General features: G+C 41.1%; 1 protein-coding gene, 1 non-coding gene and 1 pseudogene across 7 annotated transcripts in view; 1 reads left to right on the forward strand and 2 right to left on the reverse strand.

The window, feature by feature from the left end:
• The window catches only part of CSNK1G1 (casein kinase 1 gamma 1), a 208,772-nt gene that overhangs the window by 13,554 nt on the left and 167,487 nt on the right, over window positions 1-27,731 (forward strand). Inside the window, exon 2 of one of the 6 annotated variants that reach the window (XM_023185303.1) lies at window positions 20,556-20,635. The exons of the other annotated variants lie outside the window; for them this stretch is intronic. The gene's annotated coding sequence lies outside the window, so the exon portion shown is untranslated. The remainder of the gene's footprint in view (window positions 1-20,555; window positions 20,636-27,731) is intronic. 6 annotated transcript variants of the gene reach the window in all.
• LOC111521758 lies at window positions 1,008-1,140 on the reverse strand. Its single transcript, XR_002725052.1, has one exon. It is a non-coding gene; the product is annotated as a small nucleolar RNA SNORA48 (small nucleolar RNA).
• On the reverse strand, window positions 7,255-7,353 carry LOC111521757 (annotated as a pseudogene).

Here is a 27,731-nt window from a genome sequence, read left to right on the forward strand (position 1 = left end):
CAAAAAAAAAAAAAAAAAAAAAAAAAAAATCACAGATATGTAATGAAGCAAAAACTTGATCTAATCTGTCAACATTACAGTAATTTAGAGGGGAGAAAATCCAGTGAGTTCACAATTCTGAGAGGAAGGAGATTAAAGTTTAAGTAGTGGATCTCAACTCTGACTGCTCATTAGAATCACTTGGGAAAACTTAATCAAAAATCAGATGAATCAGAATCTTGGGTGAGGTGCACCTGCAGTTTTTAAAAGCTTTCCCAGATGTTTGTAATGTGCAGGCAGTGTTAAGAATTACAGGCTTAAAGGCTGAGTTTGATTTGGAAAAGCAAGAAAGTGTGCTAGGCCAGCGCAGGGTGGGAGAATTGGCCACAGTCTATGAAAAGATTGATCTAGTCAAAGCAGTGTGTGCTAGGTGGGGAGGAAGGAGAAATAAGCCTACAGAGGCAGAATGGGGTCTATTTTAGAAGAGTAATTTTCTTTCTGTCTTTTTTTGTGTAAGACGGAGTTTCGCTCTTGTTGCCCAGGCTGGAGTGCAATGGCACGATCTCAGCTCACCACAACCTCCGCCTCCCAGGTTCAAGCGATTCTCTTGCCTTGGCCTCCCAAGTAGCTGGGATTACAGGCATGCACCACTACACTCGGCTAATTTTGTATTTTTAGTAGGAATAGGGTTTCTTCATGTTGGTCAGGCTGGTCACGATAGAAGAGTACTTTTCAGAATGTGCTTTCTTGACCAGCAGCAGCAGCGACTGCGTCTCCTGGAAATTTATTATAAATGCAGATTTTAAGGCCCTGCTCCCATACCTACTGAATTGGAAACTCTGTACTGGGGTCCAGCAATCTGTATTCTAACAAGCATGCCAGATGATTCTGATGTACACTGAAAGTTTGGAAACTGCTGTTAAGAGAGGATAATGAAAGTTAGGCAGAGTAAATTAGATTTGATGTGCTGGTAAGCAGGGATCCATAGAAGATTTTTAATTTTTATTTTTTAATCATTTACTTATTTTCCATGTATCCAAGGCATGAACCAGCCATGGGCACAGACCAAGAGCCACACTGGGATAAACAAGGGTTGCTTTGTCCCTAGATGACATGAGATGGTCATCACCACATTAAAGGTTCTTAAGCTACGGAATGACAGGAGGTATTTGTATGTATTCAAGATGAATCTGATGGTGATCTGCACAATACTTTGGATTACTAAAAGACATGAATGGAGTGGGCTGGTTGAGGAAATGCAGACATAATCTAGTGGACTTAATCTAGCAGCAGTAAAGGCCTGTTCTAGGGAAGTAGTAGTGAGAAAACATAATACTAATAATAGTGATGGCAATTTATTTAGAGTTTACATAACAAGTGGCATGTTAAATGCATTTTATTCTCACAGCAAGCCACTGGAGTGTGGCTATTCCAGTTTTACAGATCAGCAAATGATGCAGAGAAAGGAAGGTTACTTCTGAAGTTCACACTGCTGGTATATGGTGGAGCCAGGATGTGAAGCTCAAGAATCTCTGCCTCTAAAGCCTCTTAAAGAAACAGCTAATAATATCTGGAGAGCCACGAGAAGAAGGAAAAGACTTGAGTCTGAAAAGTTTTAATCCTACTTGACAGAGAGCAAGGGGATATCACTGTTGGAAGGGAAATAATGCATACAGTGGGTAACAAGGGAAGTCATTTAGCTGGTTGGGAACAAACCATCTTGTAAAAGTGAACATGAGGAATAACCAATGGAAATTTTTGTATAGTACTTTTTCAGTATAAAGTTCAAAGTAACTTTCAATAGTTAAGTTTATAGGTTTTGTTCTTGCTCATGCTGACTAAATTAGAAGAGTCCTCATCCAGCTTTTAAAAAGTATCTTTTAGATTTTAGAGTAAATAGTCTGTGAGTAAATCATGCCCAAGAAGCTTACTGTAATACCACTTTTTCCTCTCTAAGCGTCTTTGTCTTAAGGCAGTTTAAGCCGAGTGTGGTAGCTTATGGAGGATCACTTGAGGCCAGGAGTTCAAGACCAGCTTGGGCAACATAGCAAGACTCTGTCTCTATAAAAAATAAAAAATATTAGCTGGGTGTCATGGCACAAGCTGGTAGTCTCAGCTACTCAAGAGACTGAGGCAAGAGGATTGCTTGAGCCCAGGACTTTGAGGCTGCAGTGAGATCTGATCACGCCACTGCACTCCATCCTGAGTGACAGGGCAAAACCCTGTCTCTGAAACCAACCAACGAACCAACCAACCAACAAAATAAATAAATGACAGTTTAATAAATATTTCAGGCCAAGCACTGTGGCTCACGCCTGTAATCCCAACACTTTGGGAGACTGAGGCTGGTGGATCACGAGGTTAGGAGATCGAGAGCATTCTGGCCAACATGGTGAAACCCCGGCTCTACTAAAAATATAAAAATTAGCTGGACGTGGTGGTGTATGCCTGTAATCCTAGCTACTTGGGAGGCTGAGGCAGGAGAATCACTTGAACTGGGGAGTCAGAGGTTGTAGTGAGCCGGGATTGCGCCACTGCACTCCAGCCTGGCGACAGAGAGAGACTCCGTCTCAAAAAGAAAAAAAAAAATTCAGTGTTATTTTGTTTTAATTGGGAGGGGATAAGTGGTAAAATTCTTCATGTTTGGGTAATTGTTTTTGTAAGATGCTATCAGAGCATCCTCTTATTTACTGAGGTAAAATTTATGTAACAGAAAATCAACCATTGTAAAGTGCACGATTTAGTGGCATTTGGTACATTTTCAATGTTGTACAACCATAAACTGTCTCCAAAATATTTTCATCATCCCAAAAGGAAACTTTTTATTTTCAGTGGCACGATCTCGGCTCACTGCATCCTCTGCCTCCCAGGTTCAAACAATTTTCCTGCCTCAGCCTCCTATGTTTCCGGGATTACAGGTGCCCGCCACCTAACCTGGCTAAGTTTTGTGTTTTTAGTAGAGACGAGGTTTCACCATGTTGGCCAGACTGGTCTTGAACTCCTGACCTCAGGTGATCTGCCCACATTGGCCTCCCAAAGTGTTGGGATTACAAGTTTGAGTCACTGCACTTGGCCAAAACTTCATATCTATTAAGCAGTTACTTTCTGCTCCTCCCTCCCTGAAACTCCTACAAAACACTAATCTGATTTCTTTCTGTATGGGTTTACTCATTCTTTGTATTTCACAGAAGTGGAGTCATATAATATGTGACTTTTTGTGTGTATTTCTTTAATTTAGCTTTGTTTTCTGGGTTCATCCATGTTGTAGCATGTGTAAGTACTTCATTTTAAAAAATATCTTCTGGGATAAGTAATCTCAAAAGTACTTTTTTTTTTTTTTTTTGAGACGGAGTCTTGCATTGTTGCTCTGGCTGGAGGGCAATGGCTCCATCTCGGCTCATTGCAACCTCTGCCTCCTGGATTCAAGCGATTCTCCTGCTTCAGCCTCCCGAATAGCTGGGATTACAGGTGCCTGCCACAACGCCCGGCTAGTTTTTTGTATTTTTATTAGAAACGAGGTTTCACTATGCTAGCCCCAGGCTGGTCTCAAACTCCTGACCTTGTGGTCCGCCCGCCTTGGCCTCTCAAAGTGCTGGGATTACAGGTGTGAGCCACCACGCCCAGCCAGTACTTCATTTTTTAAATGGCTGAATAATATTTCATTGTATGGCTATGCTATATTTATCTATTCTTGGGCATTTTGGTTTTTCCATCTTTTGGCATTGTGAATAGTGCTGCTATGAACACTGATGTACAAGTTTTTGTTTGAATACCTTTTTTCAGTTGTTTTGGATATGTACCTGGGTTGTGCAGTATTTCTTTTACCTTTTATTTTTAAAGGAACTGCCAAATTGTTTTCAACCCTGGGTGTACCATATTACACTCCCACCAGCAGTGTAGAGGGTTCTAATTTCATCCTTTTTTTTTTTTTTTTCCGAGACAGAGTCATGCTCTGTTGCCGTGGAGTGCAGTGGTGTGATCTCAGCTCACTGTAACTTCCACCTTCCAGCTTCAAGTGATTCTTGTGCCTCAGCTTCCTGAGTAGCTGAGATAACAGGCGCATGCCACCATACCTGGCCTTTTTTTTTTGAGACGGAGTCTTGCTCTGTTTCGCCCAGGCTGGAGTGCAGTGGCTGGATCTCAGCTCACTGCAAGCTCCGCCTCCCGGGTTTACGCCATTCTCCTGCCTCAGCCTCCGGAGTAGCTGGGACTACAGGCGCCAGTCACCTCGCCTGGCTATTTTTGTATTTTTAGTAGACATGGGGTTTCACCGTGTTAGCCAGGATGGTCTCGATCTCCTGACCTCGTGATCCGCCCGTCTCGGCCTCCCAAAGTGCTGGGATTACAGGCGTGAGCCACCGCGCCCGGCCCAAATTTTTTGTCTATACTTTCTTCCTCTCTGAAGAACTTCTTTGACATTTCTTGTAAGGCAGGTCTACTGGCAACAAATTCTCAACAGTTCTTGTTTATCTGAGAAGGTCTTTATTTCTTCTTCACTTTTGTGGGTTTTTTTCTTTCTTTCAACATTTTATTTGTTTTATTTTTTTTGAGACAGAGTCTCACTCTGTCCCCAGAGGCATGAGTGCAGTGGCGTGATCTCAGCACACTGCAACTTCTACCTCCCGAGTTCAAGCGATTTTCCTGCCTCAGCCTCTCGAGTAGCTGGGATTACAGCCACCCACCACCATGCCTGGCTAATTTTTGTATTTTTAATAGAGATGGGGTTTCTCCATGTGACCCGGCTGGTCTCGAACTCCTGGACTCAAGTGACCCACCCATCTAGGCCTCCCAAAGTGCTGAGATTACAAGCATGAGCCACCATGCCCGGCCATCTTTCATCAGTTTAAATAGTTAATTCCACTGTCTTCTTGCTTGTAGGTTTTGTGAAAAAAAATAAGGTCTCTAGCAATAGGCTTTTGCCCCTGGGCTTTTTTTTTTTCTGGAAAGCTGTGATTCTTTGTATCTGCTTTTCTCTCCAGCTTATAGGGCAGTGGCTTGCCCTGTGACCTAAGTTCTCTGATGGATCTAAGAGGGTTCTTGTTTTTCAGGTTTTTCATTTTTGTTTATTTTCCTTGTGAGCATGGTATTGACAGCTTCCAAGCCCTTTACATCTTGGAGCAGAAGTCTCCATATGAATTTTAGGAACAGCTTTTCCATTTCTGCAACAAAGACCATTGAGATTTTGAAAGGGATTGCACTGAATCTGTGGACCAGTTTGTGTTATATTGCTGTCTTAACAATACTGATTCCCCCAATCCATGAACATAGGGCATCTTTTTATCATTTAATTTCTTTGACCAATGTTTGCTAGTTTTCAGTGTACAACTCTTTTCCCTCCTTGGATAAATTTATTCCTAAGTGTGTGGGCAGAATGTGGTGCTTTATACCTGTGATGTTATTCTTTTTGATGCTATTGTAAATTGTTTTGGTTTCATTTTCAGATTGCACATTACTAGTATATATGAAGATACACACAGACATAAAATTGATTCTGTACTGAATTTATATATTAGCTCTAATAGCTCGTGTATGCATATTTAGGTTTTCCATATATAGGATGAAGTCATCTGCAGATAGAGAATGTTAGTGTTTCCTTTCCAATATGGATGGCTGTTACATCTTTTTCTTCCCTAATTGCTCTGACTTGAACTTGCATTATAGTGTGGAATAGAAATGGCAAAAGAAGGCATCTTGTTTTGTTCCTGATCTTTTTTTTTTTTTTGAGACGGAATCTTGCCCTGCCACCCGGGCTGGAGTGCAGTGGCCGGATCTCAGCTCACTGCAAGCTCCGCCTCCCGGGTTTCCGCCATTCTCCTGCCTCAGGCTCCGGAGTAGCTGGGACTACAGGCGCCCGCCACCTCGCGCGGCTAGTTTTTTTGTATTTTTAGTAGAGACGGGGTTTCACCGTGTTAGCCAGGATGGTGTCGATCTCCTGACCTTGTGATCCGCCCGTCTCGGCCTCCCAAAGTGCTGGGATTACAGGCTTGAGCCACCGCGCCCGGCCGTTCCTAATCTTAAGAGGAAAGCTTTCAGTCTTTCAGGATTAAATATAATGTTAACAGTGTGTTTTTTATGAAATCTTTTTGTCATGTTGAAGAAGTTCCTTTCTATATATAGTTTGAGTGATTTTGTCAGGAAAGGGTATTGGATTTTGTCAAATGTTTTTTTCTTTTTGCATCAATTGAGATGGCCACATGATTATGATTTTTCTCCTTCATTCAATTAGTGCAGTGGGCCAGGTGCAGTGGCTCACACCTGTAAGGCCAAGGCAGGAGGATCACTTGAGCCCAGGAGTTTGAGACCAGCTTGGGCAGCAAGGGGAGACCCCATCTCATTAAAAAACAAAAACAAGAAAACCCAGTATTACTTGATTTTCATAAAGTGAGCCACCCTGGCATCCCTGGGATAATTCCCAGTTTGTTGTAATATATAATCCTCTTAATATACGGTTGGATTAGATTTGCTAGTAGTTTGTTTAGGATCTTTTGCATCTGTGTTTGTAAGGCATATTCTGTCTATAATTTTCTTGTGATGTTTTTGCCTGGTAGTAAGGTATCCTGCCTTCATAAAGTGAGTTAGTATTCTCGCCTCTTTTTTTTTTTTTTTTTTTTAATACTTTAAGTTCTTGGGTACATGTGCACAATGTGCAGGTTTGATACATAGGTATACATGTGCCATGTTGGTTTGCTGCACCCATCAATTTGTCATTTACATTAGGTATTTCTCCTAATGCTATCCCTCCTCCAGCCCCCCTCCCCCGACAGGCCCTGGTGTATGATGTTCCCCACCCTGTGTCCAAGTGATCTCATTGTTCAGTTCCCACCTATGAGTGAGAACATGTCTCGCCTCTTGTTTTTTGAAAGAGTTTGAGGAGGATTGATGTTAATTATTCTTTAAATGTTTGGTAAGACTGAGTGTGGTGGCTCACTTCTATAATCCCAACACATAGGCAGAGGCAGGAGGATCATTTGGGGCCTTGAGTTTTGAGACTAGCCAGTGCAACATAGTGAGACCTTATCTCTACTAAGAAAATTAAATATAAAAAAAGTTAGCTGGGCCTGGCAGCAGCATCTGTAGTTCCAACTACTTGGGAGGCTGAGATGGGAGGATTGCTTGAGCCAGGGGTTCAAGGTTGCAGTGATCTGTAGTGGTGCCACTGAACCCTAGCCTGGGTTACAGAGTGAAACCTTGTCTTAAAATAAAAAGAAAAATGTTTGGTAGAACCTGTAAAGCCTTGTGCTATTGGGCTTTTCTATTTTTTTTCTTTTAATTAAAAAAAATATGAAACGCTTCACAAGTTTACGTGTCATCCTTGCACAGAGGCCATGCTAATCTCTGTTCCAATTTTAATATATGTGTTGCCGAAGTGAGCATGGGCTTTTCTTTTTCAGGAGGTTTTTGACTATTTATTCAGTCTAAGATTTGTTTAGATTTTCTATCTTCTTGAACCAGTTTTGCTACTTTGTGTATTTCTAGGACTCTGTCTATATCGCCTAGATTATCTAATCTGTTGGTGTACAAATTATTAAGAGTATTCTGATTCTTTTCATTTTTAAGGTATGCAGAATTGTCTCTACTTTTTGAAGTTAGTAATTTGAGTGCTTTTTTAAAATCTTGGTCAGTCTAGCTAAATGTTTATCAGTTTTGTTGATCTTTTCAAAAAAACAGCTTTTGGTTTTACTTTTTTTTCTATTTTTCTCCTTCTATGTCTTGTTCGTCTCTGATCTGATCTTTATTTCCTTCCTTCTGCTAGCTTTGAGTTTAGCTTGCTCTTCTTTTTCTGCTTGCCTAAGGTATTGATCTGGGTTCTTTCTTCTTTTTCATTCATTCATTCACTCATTCATTTATATATTTAGAGATGAGATCTTGCTATGTTGCCCAGGCTAAAGTGCAGTGGCGTGACCGTAGCTCACTACAGCCTCGAACTCCTAGGCTCAAGTGCACCTCCTGTCTCAGCCTCTAAGCGCACTAAAAAAAGTCTATTCTGCTTTTGTGGGTTGGAGTGTTCGTATTTGTTTAGCTTTAGTTGGTTTATGGTATTATGTAAGTACTCTGTTTTTTTACTGATCTTATATCTGCTTTATTTTTCAAAGTGGGTTGTTAAAGTCTCTAACTGTTGTAGAACTGTCAGTTTCTCCAGTTCTGTCAGTTTTTAGCTTTATACATTTTGGTATGCTCTTATTAGATTTGCGTGTATTATTGTCTTCTTGAAGAGCTATTATAGCAATATTTAGTGACCTTTGCCTCATAACTATTTTCTTATTGCATTTTTTTTCTAGAAATGGGGTGTCTAGCTCTATTGCTGAGACTGGAGTGTAGTGGTGTGATCACTGCTCACAGTAATCTTGAACTCTTGGCCTTCAGCAGTCCGCGTATCTCAGCCTCCTGTCATCACAATTTTTATCGTAAATTTCATTTTGTCTGCTACAGGCTGAGTATCCTTTATCTGAAATGGTTAGGACCAGAAGTGTTTCAGATTTTGGATTTTTTTGGAATTTTGAATATTGCTACTATATAATAGGGTATCTTATGAATGAAAAGAAATTTATTTCTTTTTTGTATATACTGTATGCATATAACCTGAAGGTAATTTTATAGCATATTTTTAATAGTTTTCTGCATGAGACAAAGTTTGTGTGTGTTGAACCATCTGAAAGCAAAAATGTCACTTTCTCTTCCTGTGAGCACTTTTTTCAAAGAGGCTGGGTGTGGTGGCTCATACCTGTAATCTCAGCACTTTGGGAGGTTGCAGCAGGAGGATTGCTTGAGCCCAGGAGTTTGAGACCAGCCTAGGGAACATAGTGCGACTTCATCTCTACAAAAAAAAAAAAAATTTGTTTAATTAGCCAGGTGTGATGAAGTGCACCTGTAGTCCCAGCTACTCAGGAGGCTAAGGTGGGATGATCACTTGAGGCTAGGAGTTGGAGGCTGCAGTGAGCTATGATCATGCCACTGCACTCTACCCTGTCTAAAAGAAAGGAAAGAAGGAGCTGGGCACGGTGGCTCATGCCTGTAATCCCAGAACTTTGGGAGTCCGAGGTGGACAGATCACAAGGTCAGGAGATCGACACCATCCTAGCTAACACGGTGAAACCCCATCTCTACTAAAAATACAAAAAATTAGCCAGGCGTGTTGGCGGGCGCCTGTAGTCCCAGCTACTTGGGAGGCTGAGGCAGGAGGATGGCGTGAACTCGGAAGGCGGAGCTTGCAGTGAGCTGAGATCACGCCACTGCACACCAGCCTGGGTGACAGAGCGAGACTCCGTCTCAAAAAAAAGGAAAAAAGGAAAGAAAAGTGTCATTATCTCTGCCACCCATGTGGACAATCTGTGGTTGCTTGTCATCATCATCATTCCTGACTCTGAATTTATATGCTACCAATAAGCATTCATTTTTGCCCAGGTAGTCCTATAGCATTTCCCCAATGTTTTCATCTGTAGTTTCATAGTTTTGAATCTTACACTTACATTTCAGCCTTTAATCCATTTTGAGTTGACTTTTGCATGTGGTGAAAAACAGGAATATAGTTTCATTCTTCTGCATATGGATATCCAGTTTTCCCAGCACCATTTATTTTATATTGATTGATTGATTTGTTTTTTGAGATGAGGTCTCACTCTGTTGCCCAAGCTGGAGTGCAGTGGCGTGATCATAGCTCGCGGCAGCCTCCACCTCCTAGGCTCAAGTGATCCTCTTGCCTTAGATAAAGTGCTGGGATTACAGATGTGAGCCACCATGCCTGGTGTATGTTTATTTATTTATTGAGATGGAGTCTCGCTCTGTCACCAGGCTGAAGTGCAGTGGTGTGATCTTGGCTCACTGCAGCCTCCCTCTCCCAGATTCAAGCGATTCTCCTGCCTCAGCCTCCCAAGTAGCTGGGACTACAGGTGTGCGCCACCACACCCAGCTAATTTTTGTATTTTTAGTAGAGACGGCATTCCACCTTGTTAGCCAGGATGGTCTTGATCTCCTGACCTCGTGATCCGTCCGCCTCAGCCTCCCAAGGTACTGGGATTACAGGCGTGAGCTACCACACCTGTCTGTTTTTGTTACATTTACCCTTTTGAAGTCTGAGAGTTTTTCCTAATTTATTATCTAGGGTTTTTCTAGTTTCATGTCTTAAATTTGGGTCTTTAAACCATCTTGAGTTATGTTTTGTATCTGGTGAGAGGTATGAGTCCAGTTTTATTTTTACGCGTTTAGCTACCTGATTTTCCCAGTACCATTTATTGAATAGGGTGTTCTTTTCCCAGTGTGTATTTTTGTTGACTTTGTTGAAGATCAGTTGGATCTAGGTAGGTAGCTTTATTTCTGGATTCTCTATTCCATTTCTTTGAACTACATGCTTATTTTTATGCCAGTACCATGCTGTTTTGGTTACTATAGCCTTGAAGTATAATTTGAAGTCAGGTAGTGTGATGTGTCCCAGCTTTGTTCTTTTTGCTTAGGATTGCTTTAGTTATTTGGGCTCTGTTTTAGTTTCATATGAATTTTAGGATATTTTTTCTAATTCTGTAAAAAATGATGGTAATTTGATAGGGATTGTGTTGAGTCTGTTAATTGCTTTGGGAAGTATGGTCATTTTAATGATATGATTCTTCCAATCTATGAGCGTGGGATGTATTTCCATTTGTGTCATCTGCGATTTCTTTCATCAGTGTTTTCTAGTTGTCCTTATAGACATCTTTCACGTCCTTGGTTAAATGTATTTAAATGTATTTGATGTTAAATGTATTTAAATGTATTTAACCTATGTATTTTATTGTTTTTGTAGCTATTGTAAATGGGATTGCCTTCTTGATTTTTGTCCTCCACTAGATTGTTATTAGTGTATAGAAATGCTACTGATTTCTGCACGTTAAATTTGTATCCTGAAACTTTACCAAATTCATTTATCAAATCTAAAAGTGTGTTTTCTGAAAGTCTTTCAGCTTTTCCCCATTAAATATAATGTTGGCTGTGGGGTTGTCATATATGGCCTTTATTATGTTGAGGTGTTTTTTTTTTTTGCCAAGTTTGTTGACTTTTATCATGAAATGATGCTTAATTTTATCAAATGATTTTCTGTATCCCTTGAGATGATCAGATAGGTTTTGTCTTTCATTCTGTTTATGTGATGTATCACATTTTATTGATGCATCCTTCTAGCACCCTTTAAAAAAAAGATGAGTTGTCAGTTGTCACTTTGTTGCCCAGGCTGGAATGCAGTGACATGGTCATAGCTCACTACAGCCTCTGAACGCCTAGGCTCAAGGGATCCTCTTTCTTCAAACTCCCAAGTAGCCAAGACTGCAGGGAATAGTCATATTAACCATGCTAGCTAATTTAAAGAACTTTTTATACAGATGAGCGTCTCACCGTGTTACTCAGGCTGTTCTCAAACTCTTTTTTTTTTTTTTTTGAGACGGAGTCTCGCTCCATCGCCCAGGCTGGAGTGCAGTGGCGCAATCTCTCTGCCTCCCAGGTTCAAGCGATTCTCCTGCCTCAGCCTCCTGAGTAGCTGGGACTACAGGCACATGCCACGACGTGCACCTAATTTTCATATTTTTATATTTTATATTTTTAGTAGAGATGGGGTTTCACCATGTTGGCCAGGATGGTCTTGATCTCTTGACCTCATGATCCACCCACCTCGGCCTCCTAAAGTGCTGGGGTTACAGGCATGAGCCACGGTGCCCGGCCATATGTAAAAATTTTTAAAAAACAAAAATACACATAGACTAATGGAACAAACAGAATGCAGAAATAAATCCACGTATTTAGAGCCAAGTCATTTTTGACAAAGGCACCAATAAGAACATACGTTCCGGAAAGGATAGTATTTTTAACAAATGATGCCAGGGGTTGGGTGCAGTGGCTCATGCTTGTAATCCTAGCACTTTGGGAGGCAGAGGCAGGCAGATCACTTGAGGCCAGGAGTTTGAGACCAGCCTGATCAGCATGGTGAAACTCCGTCTCAAAAAAAATTAAAAAATTAGCCAGACCTGGTGGCACACACCTGTAATCTCAGCTACTTGGGAGGCTGAGGCACGAGAATTGCTTGAATTCTCCCTGAGGGGTGATTTTTTTTTTTTTTTTGAGACGAGGTCTCGCTCCGTCGCCCAGGCTGGAGTGCGGTGGCCAGATCTCAGCTCACTGCAAGCTCCGCCCCCCGGGTTTACGCCATTCTCCTGCCTCAGCCTCCCGAGTAGCTGGGACTACAGGTGCCCGCCACCTCGCCCAGCTAGTTTTTTATATTTTTTAGTAGAGACGGAGTTTCACCGTATTAGCCAGGATGGTCTCGATCTCCTGACCTCGTGATCCGCCCATCTCGGCCTCCCAAAGTGCTGGGATTACAGGCTTGAGCCACAGCGCCTGGCCTAAAAAAAAAATTTATTTTGTTAACATATTTATTTAGTTTGAGACTGGCCAAGTTTTGTATTTTTGGTAGACGAAGGATTTTGCCATGTTGCCCATTCTGGTCTCGAACTCCTGGACTCAAGTGATCCACCCACCTCAGCTTCCCAAAGTGCTAGGAATTCAGGCATGAGCCACTGTGCCCAGCCCGTGTGTTGGTTTTTATGCCAGTACCATGCTGTTTTGATTGCTATAGCTTTGTAGTATAATTTGAAATCAAGTAGTGGTAATGCTCCAGCTTTGATCTTTTTTCTTTTTTTGTTCCTTTTTTTTTTTTTTCTTTTTTTGAGATGGAGTTTCACTCTTGTTGCCCAGGCTGGAGTGCAATAGTGTGATCTTGGCTCACTGTAACCTCCACCTCCCGGGTTCAAGCGATTCTTCTGCCTCAGCCTCCCAAATAGCTGGAATTACAGACATGCACCACCACACCCAGCTAATTTTGTATTTTTAGTAGCGATAGGGTTTCTCCATCTTGGTCAGGCTGATCTTGAACTCCCGACCTCAGGTGATCCACCCACCTTGGCCTCCCAAAGTGTTGGGATCACAGGCGTGAGCCACCATGACCGACTTTGTTCTTTTTTCTTATAATTGCTTTAGCTATCAGGTCTATTGTAGTTCCATATGAATTTTGGATTGTTTTTCTATTTCTGTGAAGAATGTCATTGGTATTTTGATATGGATTGCATTGAATCTGTAGATTGCTTTGAGTAGTATAGATATTTAACAATATTAAGTCTTCTAATCGAGGATAATAATATCGTTCCATTTTTTGTGTCCTCTTCCATTTCTTTCATCAGTGTTTTATAGTGTGTTTTTGTAGAGATCTTTCACTTCTTTGGTTAAATTTATTTCTAAGTATTTTATTTTTTGTTCTTTATCTCTTTTAATTGAGATTGTTTTCTTGATTTCTTTTTCAGATTATTATGGTGTATAGAAATGCTACTTTTTTTTTTTTCCTGTTGTTGGGGAGACAGATTCTTGCTCTGTCACCCAGGCCGGAGTGCAGTGGCCTGATCTTGGCTCACTGCAACCTCTGCTTCCCAGGCTCAAGTAAGCCTCGTGCCTCACCCTCCCCAGTAGCTGGGATTACAGGTGTGTGCCACCATATCTGGCTAATTTTTGTATTTTTAGTAGAGAGACAGGGTTTTGCCATGTTGCCCAGGCTGATCTTTTTTTTTTTTTTTTTTTTGAGACGGAGTCTCGCTCTGTCACCCAGGCTGGAGTGCAGTGGCATGATCTCTGCTCACAGCAACCTCCACCTCCCAGGTTCAAGCGGTTCTCCTGCCTTCGCCTCCCAAGTAGCTGGGATTACAGGCATGCACCACCATTCTCAGCTAATTCTTGTATTTTTGGTAGAGATAGGGGTTCACCATGTTGGCCAGGCTGGTCTTGAACTCCTGACCTCAAATGATCTGCCCTCCTTGGCCTCCCAAAGTGCCGGCATTACAGGCATGAGCCACTGTGCCCGGCCGAAGTATTTCGTTTCTATACCGAATTTGTTGAGAGTTTCTATCGTGAAGAAATGTTCTGAATTTTATTGAACACATTTTCAGCATCTGTTAAAATGATTATATGGTTTCTGTCCTTTATTCTGCTCATGTGATGTATCACATTTATTGATTTACATATGTTGAATCCTCCTTGAATTTTTAATTTAATTAATTAATTTATTTATTTTGAGACGGAGTCTCATTCTGTTGCCAGGCTGAAGTACAATGGCATGATCTCTGCTCACTACAACCTCTGCCTCCTGGGTTCAAGTGATTCCCCTGCCTCAGCCTCCTGAGTAGCTGGGACTATAAGCGTGCACCACCACGCCTGGCTAATTTTTTTTAAGTATTTTAGTAGAGATGGGTTTTCACCATGTTGGCTGGGATGGTCTCGATCTCCTGACCTTGTGATCCACCCGCCTCAGCCTCCCAAAGTCCTGGGATTACAGGCGTGAGCCACCCTGCCTGGCCTATTTATTTATTTTTTGAAGTAGGTTCTCACTCTGTTTCTCAAGCTGTAGTACAGTGGCATGATCTTGGCTCGCTATTGCCTCAACATCCAGGGCTCAAGCAGTCCTTCTACTTCAGCCTCTTGAGTAGCTGGCCGGGAGATACACACACACACACACACACACACACACACACACACACACGTATGTATGTATATTTTTTTGTAGACATGGGATTTCATCATGTTGCTGAGGCTGGTCTCAAACTCCTGAGCTCAAGCAATCCATCCGCCTCAGCCTTCCAAAGTGTTGGGATTACAAGCGTGAGCCACCATGTCCAGCTTATGATGATCTTTGTAATGTGTTGTTGAATTAAGTTTTCTAGTATCTTATTTTTTATTTATTTTTAGAGACAGGATCTCACTGTGTTGCGCAGGCTGGAATGCAGTGGTGCCATAGCTGACTGCATTTTCAAAGTCCTATGCTCAGGCTATCCTCCCACGTAAGCCTCCTGAGTAGCTATGACTACAGGCACATGCTACCATGCTCAGCTAATTTTTTAAGTTTTTTGTGGATATGGGGTTGTGCTATGTTACCCAGGCTGGTCTCAAACTTCTGGCCTCAAGAAGCCCTCCCACCTTGGCTTCTCAAATTGATAGGATTATAGGTTGAGCCACTGCTCCTGGCCTGCATCTTTTCAAAGCATTCAGCCTAATTTTTACAATATTTTTCAAGAACTACAGCATACAGATAAAGAGTTCCATGTAGTCTTAAGATCAAAAGTGAACACTGTGTGCCCGTCTTTCAGAGAAGTGGAACATGACCAATGTCTGAGAAGGCTCTATGTCTGCCTATCTTTTTTCTGGCCTACTAGCAGGCTCTACTGTACTTTATTTTGTGATAGCTAGATATACATACAAGTAGGAAAATTTCACCCAGAAAAATCTGGTTCGTTAGAAGAAAATCAGTCAACAGAAACAGCTGTAAAAATGTTGAGATTAGGCCTGGTGCAGTAGTTCATGCCAGTAATCTCTGCACTTTGGGATGCCGAGGTAGGCGGATCACTTGAACTCATGAGTTTGAGACCAGCCTGGGCAACACGGTGAAACCCTGTCTCTAGAAAAAATACAAAAATTAGCCAGGTGTTGTAATATGCACCTGTACTCCCAGCTACTCAGGAGGCTGAGGTGGGAGGATGGCTTGAGCCTGGGAGGTGGAGATGGCAGTGAGCCGAGATTGTACCACTGCACTCCAGCCTGGGTGATAGAGTCAGACGTTGTCTCAAAAAAAAAAAAAAGTTGAGATGATGGAATTAGTACATAAGGAGATGAAAACAAGAAAAGTAAGTTTAAGATTTTTTTTTTTTTTGAGATGGAGTCTCACTCTGTCGCAGAGGTTGGAGTGCAGTGGCGCAATCTCGGCTCATTACAACCTCTGCCTTCTGGGTTCAAGTAATTCTCTTGCCTCAGCCTCCCGGATAGCTGAGATTACAGGTGTGTGTCACCATGCCAGGCTAATTTTTGTGTTTTTTGTGGAGACGGGGTTTCACCATATTAGCCAGGCTGGTCTCAAACGCCTGACCTCAAGTGATCTGCCTGCCTTGGCCTCCCAGTGTGCTGGGATTACAGGCGTGAGCCACCGCATCGAGCAGTAAGTTTAAGAATTTAAAGCAAATATGAAAATACTGGAGAGAGAAATGGAAGGTGTAAGAACCAACTAAAACTTGTAGTGCTGAAAAATACCTGAATTGTTACTTTTAATTAAGCAATTTTCAATTTTTGTTTGTTTGTTGGAGACAGACTCTTGCTCTGTTGCCCAGGCTGGAGTCCAGTGGCATGATCTCAGCTCACTGCAACCTCTGCCGCCAGGGTTCAAGCGATTCTCCTGCCTCAGCCTCCCGAGTAGCTGGGACTACAAGCTCATGCCACCATGCTCGGCTCATTTTTGTATTTTTAGTAGAGATGGGATTTCACCATGCTGGCTGGCCAGGCAGGTCTCAAACTCCTGACCTTGTGATCTGCCCGCCTCCCCCTCCCAAAGTGCTGGGATTATAGGTGTGAATCACCATGCCCAGCCGCAGATTTCAACTTTTAGTTGACAGTGTATTTTGGTAATTGGCCATATTTCCAGAAATGAAAGCATAGATGCATTGTTTTCCTCTAATTGTGTGGGTTTTTTTTGGTATAGTAAATCCCAAAGAGCCTTGCTCTTTTCCAGTTTCATTATTTTATTTTTCATGTTAGTAACTTTCACCCAGTGTGGTAGTTTTTGAAAGTTGGAGATACAATTTCAATTTAGCTTTAAGTTGTCAAATGAAGATTGTCAGTAATACTGCTTTGGTCAGGTAATAAAAGATGAAAATTCTATGATTCAGAAACAGGTAACCAAGGTGTGTAATGAGTGAATGAAATAAGGAGTAATATCATTAAAGTAGGAGCTGAGTATTTACTATAGGAATGTTGGAAAATGATTAAACACAAATTGTGTTTCCTTGGCCTCACAGTGTGCTGGCATTACAGCACATTACAGCACATTGAGAGAGTCCGTCTCAAACAAACAAAAATTGAAAATTGCTTAATTAAAAGCATTTTAAGTCATCATGATGAACATCCACTTTTTAACTATATTTTTATATAATTAATCATTATCTTTTGATCTTGAAGTATATACCTAATCATTTCATAGGCAAGACTGTGCTACATCCTTAAAATTTACCATCCTGTTGTTAGGACAGTACTGAACCTCTTTATGCACTCAGCTATGATTAAACTAAGGTTACATCCTTGGTATAAACATACCAACTCCCAGTTACTAAACATATTGAAAGCTTTTTAAGTTGCCGCACTTACCAGTACTGATTTCAGGGCCATTGGGATTTATCTATGCATGGACCAGGTAAGATTTTTAAGTTTTAATTCATTTTTTTCAAACATTATAGCTTATATTTGAATATTCATACCAGTTTCTGGTTGAGAAATTTAAGAGATACTGACTTGGGTTACTGTCTTATCTATGTTTAGAATTCAGAATTTTTTTAGGCTTTTGTTTAGTTTTTACATTCAGTTCCTCTATTTGGGGCATTTTTTTCTGTTCACCTTTGGGTTTCTTGTGTTGGCTTTCTTTTGATACTAAGATAAGATATATTAAGATGTTTAGTTGTTTATTCAGAATCATCAAGTACTTCTTATTTGAAAGGAGCTAAACATTGATTCCACTTAATCATTAAAAGTAAAATTATTTTGATTCTCCAGGATGACCAGTTACTAAGGAGAATTTAATTTTATCTTTGACAAGAGTGATAAGAGGAGAGTTTAAACCTCTGTTTGACTTGAGAATATGCTCAAGTTAAGCATGCTCAGTTAAGAAGTAACATGTACAGAAGTTTTGGTTTTAAAATAACAAAACACTTCTCCTAGAAGCATGCTACTATGAAACTTAATTTTTCTTTCTTTCTTTTTTTTTGAGAAGGAGTCACGCTTTATCACCCAGGCTGGAGTGCAGTGGTGTGATCTCGGCTTACTACAAGCTCCGCCTCCCGGGTTCACGCCATTCTCCTGCCTCAGCCTCCCCAGTGGCTGGGACTACAGGCACCCACCACCATGCCTGGCTAATTTTGTTTTTGTATTTTTAGTAGAGACGGGGTTTCACGGTGTTAGCCAGGATGGTCTTGATCTCCTGATCTCGTGATCTGCCCGCCTTGACCTCCCAAAGTGCTGAGATTATAGATGTGAGCCATGGCTCCTGGCTGAAACTTAATTTTTCAAGGAGTGTAGCATGTATAACTATAGCATACGTGATTGTTTTATAATATTCTTAATCTAGTGTGATTTAATTGCAATATCGTAATAAGGCATAAAAGATAAAGTAGTAGTAACTTTGGTATAATGTATACTTCAAACCAGTAACTACTTGGTGTTTTGGTGGCAGTTTTTGTTAAACTGTGGGCTGATGTTTCCCTGCCAATGTCATTTTTAATTTAAACATTATTAGTAAGAGTTTTCACCATTGAGAGCTGCTTACAGAGGTAAAATATTCCTTATAAAAAGTTTGAATGTTTTATACATTTGTAACAAAGTATAAATGCTTACAGTTTTACCTCCATTGAGAAATTCACCAGTTTGGTGTGTATTCCTTTAAATTCTGTTTCATTATATTTATTATTTTCTTGCTTAAAAAATCGTTTCCTTGGCCGGGCGCCACGGCTCATGCCTGTAATCCCAGGACTTTGGGAGGCCAAGGCAGGCGGATCATGAGGTCAGGAGTTGCCTGGCCAGGGTGGTGAAACCCCGTCTCTACTAAAAATACAAAAAATTAGCCAAGCATGGTGGTGTACACCTGTAGTCCCAGCTACTCAGGAGGCTGAGGTAGGAGAATGAACCCAGCAGGCAGAACCCAGCAGGCAGAGGTTGCAGTGAGCCGAGATCGCACCACTGCACTCCAGCCTGGGTGACAAAGTGAGACTCCATCTCAAAAAAAAAAACAAAAAAGCTTTTTCTTAGCAATGCCTCATTTGTTTTGAGGATACAGACAAGACATTTGGTTTGATTTTTTAAAAAATAGTTTATGTAATTATTTAATATGTGATCATTGTAAAAATTTGGACAAAATATAAAAGTGATAAAAAACAAAAGAAAACCATGTGAAATGCCTCCAAAAGAGTAATTATTATTAGCAGTGAAATTTTCTTTCCAGTTTGTCTTATGATTATATGTATAAATATTTTCAATGAAATTTGGATTATAGAGTTTTCCATTACATCGGATAGTTATTTAATGGTATATTACACATAAATTATTTAGTTACAACTCAATTGTTGGTTTTTAGGTTATTTTCAGATTTTTGCTCTTATAAATTCCTGATACAAGCATCATCTTTTATGTTAATTTTTGATTATTTCCTTGGGAAACTCATTTCCTTAGACTTACTAGGTGAACATTATTATTTATTCCTTAGGGTTCAGTCAATGAGCATTTTGCCAGATAGTCTTCCAAAGAGGTATGGTCCCCTCAGCAAGGCATGAGAGTGAGTGTATTTCTATGGATTCTGGCAACATTCAGTGTCATGATTTTCTGTCACATTTGCAAATTTTATTTTGTTTTCTTTCCTCCCTCCCTGTCACATTTGCCAATTTTATAGATGAAAAACATTATCTTCTCTCTGTGTCACATCTTTTTTTTTTTTTTTGAGACGAAATCTCTCTCTTGTCCCCCAGGCTGGAGTGCGATGGCGTGATCTCGGCTCACTGCAAACTATGCCTCCTAGGTTCAAGCGAATCTCCTGCCTTGGCCCCCCTAAGTAGCTGGGATTACAGGCACCTGCCACCAGGCCTGGCTAATTTTTGTATTTTTAGTTGAGACAGGGTTTCACCATGTTGGCCAGACTGGTCTTGAACTCCTGACCTCAGGTGATCCACCCGCCTCGGCCTCCCAAAGTGCTGGGATTACAGGCGTGAGTCACTGCACCCGGCCTTTTTGTGTTCCGTCTTTGGTGTGTACTTCATATATTTTATTTTATTTTGTTTGATTGTTTGAGACTCTTGCTCTGTTGCCCAGACTGGAGTGCAGTGGTATGTTCTCAGCTCACTGCAACCTCTGCCTCCCAGGTTCAAATGATTCTCCTGCCTCAGCCTCTTGAGTAGCTGGGATTACAGGCTGGTGCCACCACACCTTGACCTCTTGGGCTCCAGTGATCCTTTTGCCTCAGCCTCCCAAGTAACTAGGACTACAGGTGTGCACCACCACACCTGACTAATTTTTTTTTTTTTTGAGGCAGAGTCTCACTCTTGTGGCTCAGGCTGGAGTGCATGGTGCAATCTTGGCTCTCTTCAACTTCTGCCTCCTGGGTTCTAACGATTCTTCTGGCTCAGTCTCCCTAGTAACTGGGACTACAGGCACGTGCCACCACGCCTGGCTAATTTTTGTATTTTTAGTAGAAACGGGGTTTCGCCATGTTGGCCAGACTGGTTTCAAACTCCTTACCTCTGGTGATCTGCCCACCTCGGGCTCCCAAAGTGGTGGACTAACCAGTTATTTCCTTTTTCATTGTGCCTTTTTTGGCTTTAAAGAAGAAACACATTTTCACTCAGTGCTTTTAATATTTTAAAATGAAACTGATACTCAAGTCTCATTTTTGTCAACTGGTATTGAATACAGAGTTAGCGGTACTTTTCCCACGTTGAAGCCGTGGGGGAGGCTATAGCTTCCTACTTCTCTCAAACATGATCTTTTTACTTGTTCACTAGGTTTCAGTAGAGGGGCTATTTTCCAGTCAGAGTATTTTCATCTAGTGATCCTGGCAATCTGGTTCGGCAGCTAACAGCAGGTAATTTTTGTTTTTTTTACTTATTTGGAATGTTTGCCAGTTTACCTTTCTTTACTATCATCGTACATAGACCCATAAGACTTAATAAGTTCTTGTGAACTCAGTATGGAGTCACAGAAAGGAAAGGGGAAATTTCTGGGTCTGTTTGCAATGGTATACCTAAATAATGGTAAACTGGCAAACAAGCCAGAGAAATTCGAGTTCACATTCAAACAATCCTGAAAATTCAAATTCACAATTCAATGTGAAATTCGAGTTCACATTCAAACAATCCTGAAAATTCTTTTCAGGATTCTCTTGGTTTGTGGAGGCACAAAAACAACAGTAGAAACTTTTTGGCCCTCTGTGTGAATATGAGAGGTCCTTTTACAAAGGTTGTGGGTGGCTTGTCTAACTAGTTCACTTACCTACTTACCTCTAACTTCCTATATGCTGCTTTGAAGCTGTTTATAGGAAGAAGAGGGATGAAAGGAAGAAGCACTCTTTATGGATAGCTCCACATTTCTGATCAGATTTTTTCTTTATGTGTGGTGGTCATTCTTATTTTACCAATGAAGTAATTGAGGCGTAGTCAAAGATTACTATTTCCTTGCATTCTCTGCCCATTGCTTTATTTTTTCAACCTTTCTATTAAATTAGTATATTTTCCCCACCCTTGACCTTGTGAAACCATTCTAACTTTCTTCTGTACAGAGAAGGTGAATTGAAATAGTCATTCACCTGTTAGTGATTTCAGCCCAATTCCCTTCATTGGCAGATTGCAATATTGGGACTGCATTGGCTCTGATCATAAAATAAACTTCTGGTGGATTTCTGACACCCACAAAAAGTAGGGTGTTTTTCTATACCTTTGAAATAAAAAGGCAAGAGTAGATTAGAAGTCTGTAAACAGACTTTACAGTTACTGTTTCTTAAGTTTGGCTGCCCATAGAAATTTACCAACACCCTGAAACAGTTTCTTGAGAGAATCGCTGATACGGGGATAGAGTTAGGCAGCATATTTGTGTGAATATTTTTTCAACCAAGGATAGAAAGGGAAAGGTAGTGTTTTCACAGTTTAAAACAGTAGTGACATTCATTTTATTGCATAAGTAATATAATGAAAATAATTACAAATTAAAGGAAAAAATGACTTTCATCACCCTAACATGTACATTATTTTTATTTTCCATTCTTACTTCACTTTTGTTTGTCTATAAGTATACCTAATGTTTGTTATTTGGTAATCATAAATACATTTTTATAATCTAAAGCTGTATTTTAAGAATTAGGGATATTGAGAAAGTTTAGGGATTTTGGAAATCAATGGCAAAGACTGGAAAATAATCGTTGCTTAAAGTTTTTTTGTAAAGGAAACTCTTTTTTCTTTTTTTTTTTTTTGAGATGGAGTTTCACTCTTGTTGCCCAAGCTGAAGTCTAATGGCGCAATCTTGGCTCACTGCAACCTCCGCCTCCCGGGTTCAAGCGATTCTCCTGCCTCAGCCACCCAAGTAGTTGGGATTACAGGCACGCGCCACCAAACCCAGCTAATTTTTTGGTTTCACCATGTTAGCCAGACTGGTCTTGAACTCCTGACTTCAGGTGATCTGCCCACTTTGGCCTCTCAAATTGCTGGGATTACAGGCGTGAGCCACTGCGCCCAGCCTGGTAGAGGAAACTCTTTAGGATATTTGAAGGGATGAAGGAAGAGAAGAGTAAGGAAATGAAATGTGCAGGTAAAGTATAATTCAGAACCACTGGCGTAACATAATGTTACATTTATTATCAGTTAAGGATAGGTACAATTTATTTCCTATGTTATGGGAAGATATTCTTAGAAGAATGTCTTCCTACTATTAAACACCTAAATTTTGTTGCAGCCACAATGGAAAGCTAATACAACATGTAATCAGAGTCCCACATACAGACTAATGAGAGAAGGATAAGAGACATTGACTAACTAGTTAAATGTACATTTTAAAATTTCTAGAGTAGCCCCTGAAAGAATAATAGTTGGAGTAGAAAGCAAACGGAATGGGAGAAGGAGACCTCAAATATTGGGGAAAAAAAAAAAAAAGGAGAGAGAAAAAAGGGTAGGACAAAGATATGGTAGAAATAATATGGTAGAAATAAGGGCAAATATATCATTGGTCATAATGAATATAAACGGATTAAATGCTGTAGTTAAAAGATAAAATTGGCGGGGTGCAGTGGCTCACGCCTGTAATCCAAGCACTTTGGGAGGCTGAGGCAGGCAGATCACGAGGTCAAGAGATCGAGACCATGTGGCCAACATGGTGAAACCCCATCTCTACTAAAAATAAAAATATTAGCTGGGCGTGGTGGCGCGTGCCTGTAGTCCCAGCTACTCTGGAAGCTGAGGCAGGAGAGTAGCTTGGACCCGCGAGGCGGAGCTTGCAGTGAGCTGAGATCACCCCATTGCACTCCAGCCTGGTGACAGAGCAAGACTCTGTCTCAAAAAACAAAAACAAACAAAAGATAAAATTGTTGGCTGGGTGCAGTGGCTCACACCTGTTATCCTAGCACTTTGGGAGGCTGAGGCAGGTAGATCACCTGAGGTCAGGAGTTCGAGACCAGCCTGACCAACATGGAGAAACCCCGTCTCTACTAAAGATATAAAATTAGCCGGGCGTGGTGGCACATGCCTGTAATCCTGGGTATTTGGGAGGCTCAGGCAGGAGAATCGTTTGAACCCAGGAGGTGGAGGTTGTGGTGAGCCAAGATCATGCCACTGCACTCCAGCCTGGGCAACAAGAGCGAAACTCCGTCTCAAAAAAGAAAAGATAAAATTGTCAGACTGTATGTAAAAATACAAGACAACTATGTGTGGTTTTTAGGAGATTAAAATATTAGCACAGAGACAAGTTGAAAGTAAAAGAATAGAAAATGATATATCTGGCAAAATGTCAACCAAAAGAAATTAGTATCATTATGTAATAAAAAATAAATAGCCTGTAGGGTATGGAGCATTACTAGTAACGGTATCAGTGTTTCAGATGGGAATTGCTTTTTGTTGCTGGGTAGAGACAGAAACAACAGTGGCTTAAAGACAGATATTTATTTTTCTCCCACATAAGGGATTCTAGAGTTTGGCAGTTCAGGGCTGATATGAAGATTTCATTTTCTTATCAAGGTTCTAGTATACCTCTTTGTTTCTGTGCCACCATCTTTAACATGTGGTTAATGTTGTGGTCCAGGATGTTTGGAATACCAGCTCTCACAGATTGCTTGCTGGGCAGGTGGAGCACATACAGGCTATCAGTTCATTTATTAAAGTTGTTTCTTTCTTTTTCTTTTTTTGTTTGTGTGTGTGTGTGTGTGTGTGTGTGTGTGTGTTTTGTTTTTTGTTTGTTTGTTTTGAGACAGTGCCTCACTCTGTTGCCCAGGCTGGAGTGCCGTGGTGTGATCATGGCTCACTGCAGCACCAACTACCCAGGCTTTAAGTGATCCTCCCACCTTAGCCTCCTGAGTAGCTGGGACCACAGGCACACACCACCATGCCTGACTAATTTTTAAAAAACGATCTGTAGAGACAGGATTTCGCCATATTACCCAGTCTGGTCTTGAGCTCCTGGGCCCAAGTGATCCTCTGACCTCGGCCCCCCAAAGTGCTGGGATTACAGGCATGAGCCAACATACATGGCCTTAAAGTGGTTTCACAGAAGTTCCACCTAGAAACTTCATTAGCCCTTTGCTGCAAGGTAGTTAGGCTGCCCAGAATAAAACGGCTTTATTGAGGGAGTGGTGATTCTGTGAAAGCCACCTGCAGTCTCTACCACATCATATAATAGTAAAAGGTTTAGTTTACCAGGAAGATACTGGAATTTTGTTATTTATACCAGATAATACAGGTTCAACATACATAAACCTACATAACAACTATAAGGAGAAATTTATAAATTCACCATTATATTAGAATAGATGTTTTTAACATTAAAACAACACTTCCTGCCAGCAGAGATGTGCAAAAGGAAAAAAAAAATCATTAAAACAACACAACAAGACAGAGCTATTGGGTGAATATAGAACATTGTACTCAAGTTTTTTTTTTTTTTTTTTTTGAGACGGAGTCTCGCTCTGTCGCCCAGGCTGGAGTGCAGTGGCCGGATCTCAGCTCACTGCAAGCTCCGCCTCCTGGGTTTACGCCATTCTCCTGCCCCAGCCTCCCGAGTAGCTGGGACTACAGGTGCCCGCCACCTCGCCCGGCTAGTTTTTTTGTATTTTTTAGTAGAGACGGGGTTTCACCTTGTTAGCCAGGATGGTCTCGATCTCCTGACCTCGTGGTCCACCCGTCTCGGCCTCCCAAAGTGCTGGGATTACAGGCTTGAGCCACCACGCCAGGTGTACTCAAGTTTTAAAGAATTAGTTTCATACAGTTACTACTATTTGCAGATATAGTTACTTTGTGGAATCCAAAATTTCTGATAATGTAAGAGGTAACAACCTTAAAAGTAGACCTGAAAATCTCAACAAATTCAAAGAATATGTATTGTATAGACCAAACCTTCGATGACAGTGCAAGCTAAATTAGGACTCAGTTTTGTTTTTTGTTTTTTTTTTTTTGAGATGGAGTCTTGCTTTGTCGCCCAGGCTAGATTGCAGTGGCTGGATCTCGGCTCACTGCAAGCTCCGCCTCCCGGGTTTACGCCATTCTCCTGCCTCAGCCTCCCAAGCAGCTGGGACTACAGGTGCCCGCCACCTCGCCCGGCTAGTTTTTTTGTATTTTTTTTGTAGAGACGGGGTTTCACCGTGTTAGCCAGGATGGTCTCGATCTCCTGACCTTGTGATCTGCCCGTCTCGGCCTCCCAAAGTGCTGGGATTACAGGCTTGAGCCACCGCGCCCGGCCCCGCCACATTTTCTTAATCCAGTGACAGTCTAGTATTTTCTTGATCAACAGAAAAGGTTGAAATTCTAATTGTTTCCATCAACATTAGAAGGATTCTTTACCACTAAGCTTTGTGATACGATTTTTTAAAAAAATAATAATTGTTAAAGTTGGTTATTAAAGCTTAAAATTCAAATCATCAGTCACAAAGTAAATATTCATGAGAGAAACATACTGGTATATTCTTCTTTTTTTTTTTTTGGGACAGAGTTTCGCTCTTATTGCCCAGGCAGGAGTACAATGGCGTGATCTTGGCTCCTTGCAACCTCCACCTCTCGGGTTCAAGCGATTCTCCTGGCTCAGCCTCCCTAGTAGCTGGGATTGCAAGCACCCACCACCATGTCCAGCTAATTTTTTGTATTTTAGTAGAGATGGGGTTTCACTATGTTGGCCAGGCTGGTCTCAAACTCCTGACCTCAGGTGATCCACCTGCCTCAGCCTCCCAAAGTGCTGGGATTACAGGTGTGAGTCACCACTCCCAACTCAGAAACATACTGATTCTTTAGGAGGTAGATTGTGATGAGGCAGTTAATGGAAGAATCAAGTCAGTAATTTCTTGGGACAGTCATCAAGGCTGCCTTTTCGTGTTCTGTAGGCAGTCATGGTAACTGCCTGTGTTACCAAAGTGCAGTTATCAAAGCCCTTATTTTTTAAGGAAAAGTATAATAATTCAAAGAAACATGAGGATCAGGACCTTTGTGACACTTTATTTTTATGCCAGTAAGAAGTGTCTGGCTCCTCAATACTGGTTTCATCTTGATTGTTTTATTATTTATTTTCCTTGAGTAGGAAAGAAAAGCCATCTCTCAGATAAGGTTTTTTTTTATTGTTTTAGCCTAGCTTTGCTTAGAAAAATTTTTAGTGAGGTAGATAAAACTCTTTATCAGGTATTGAAATATGTTTTTCCTAAAAGCATGTATTAGGCTGCCCTTCTCACACAGGATGTGTTCTGAAATGACAGATTTGCAACAGATTCTCATTTTCTTTGTAGACTATGTTAACTGAGCAGTACTTGTAAAATAATTCAGTAATCTGAATCTTTGTAGTACCTCTTCTGGAGTTATTAGGGAAAGCAAAAATGGAAATAATATTGTGGTTTCTAGGCTTACCCTAAATTAGGTAGTTACAGAAGTATACTTTTTGGTGAAGGTAAGTTTAACTGCTGTCATCTATTAAATAAAACAGGGGTCCTGAAGCTCTGGGCCACAGACCAGTAGTGGTCCATGGCCCATTAGGAACCGGGCTGCACAGCAGGAGGTGAGTGGCAGGTGAGCGAGTAAAGCTTCATCTGTGTTTAAAGCTGCTCCCCATCACTTGCATTACTGCCTGAGCTCCACCTCCTGTCAGATCAGGGGCAACATTAGATTCTCGTAGGAGCGTGAATCCTATTGTGAACTGCACATGAGAAGGATCTAGGTTGTGCGCTCCTTATGAGAATCTAATGCCTGATGATTGGCCAGAGTCTCCCATCACCTGCAGAAGGGACCATCCAGTTGCAGGAAAACAAGCTCAGGGCTCCCATTGATTCTACGTTATGGTGAGTTGTATAATTATTTCATTGTATATTACAATGTAATAATAATGGAAATTCAGTGCATAATAAATGTAGTGTGCTTGAATCATCCCTAAACCATTCCCCCCGCCCCTCCATCCCCAGTTTGTGGAAAAATTGTCTTCTGTAAAACTGGTCCATGTGCCAAAAAGGTTGGGGACTACTGAGATAAAAGACTTTAGGCTGGGCACAGTGGCTCACTCCTATAATCCCAGCACTTCGGCAGGCTGAGGCAGGCATAACACTTGAGGTCAGGAGTTCGAGGACCAGTCTGGCCAACATGGTGAAACACCATCTCTACTGAAATACAAAAAAATTAGCTGGGCGTGGTGGTCAGTGCATGCCTGTAATCCTAGCTGCTGGGGAGGCTGAGGTGGGAGGATCACTTGAACCTGGGAGGCAGAGGTTGCAGTGAGCCGAAATTGCACCACTGCACTCCAGCCTGGGTGACACAGCGAGACTCCATCTCAAAAAAAAGAAAAGGTCTTAGTAGCTTTGCTGGCTTCATTGCGATAGTTTTCTTTTCTTTTTTTTTTTGTCAGTTCTCCTAAATCTATTTTATTATTATTATTATTATTATACTTTAAGTTCTAGGGTACATGTGCATAACGTGCAGGTTTGTTACACATATATACGTGTGCCATGTTGGTGTGCTGCA

The sequence above is a fragment of the Piliocolobus tephrosceles genome, chromosome 6 (genome assembly GCF_002776525.5).
Source record: "Piliocolobus tephrosceles isolate RC106 chromosome 6, ASM277652v3, whole genome shotgun sequence".
NCBI classification, from domain to species: domain Eukaryota; kingdom Metazoa; phylum Chordata; class Mammalia; order Primates; family Cercopithecidae; genus Piliocolobus; species Piliocolobus tephrosceles.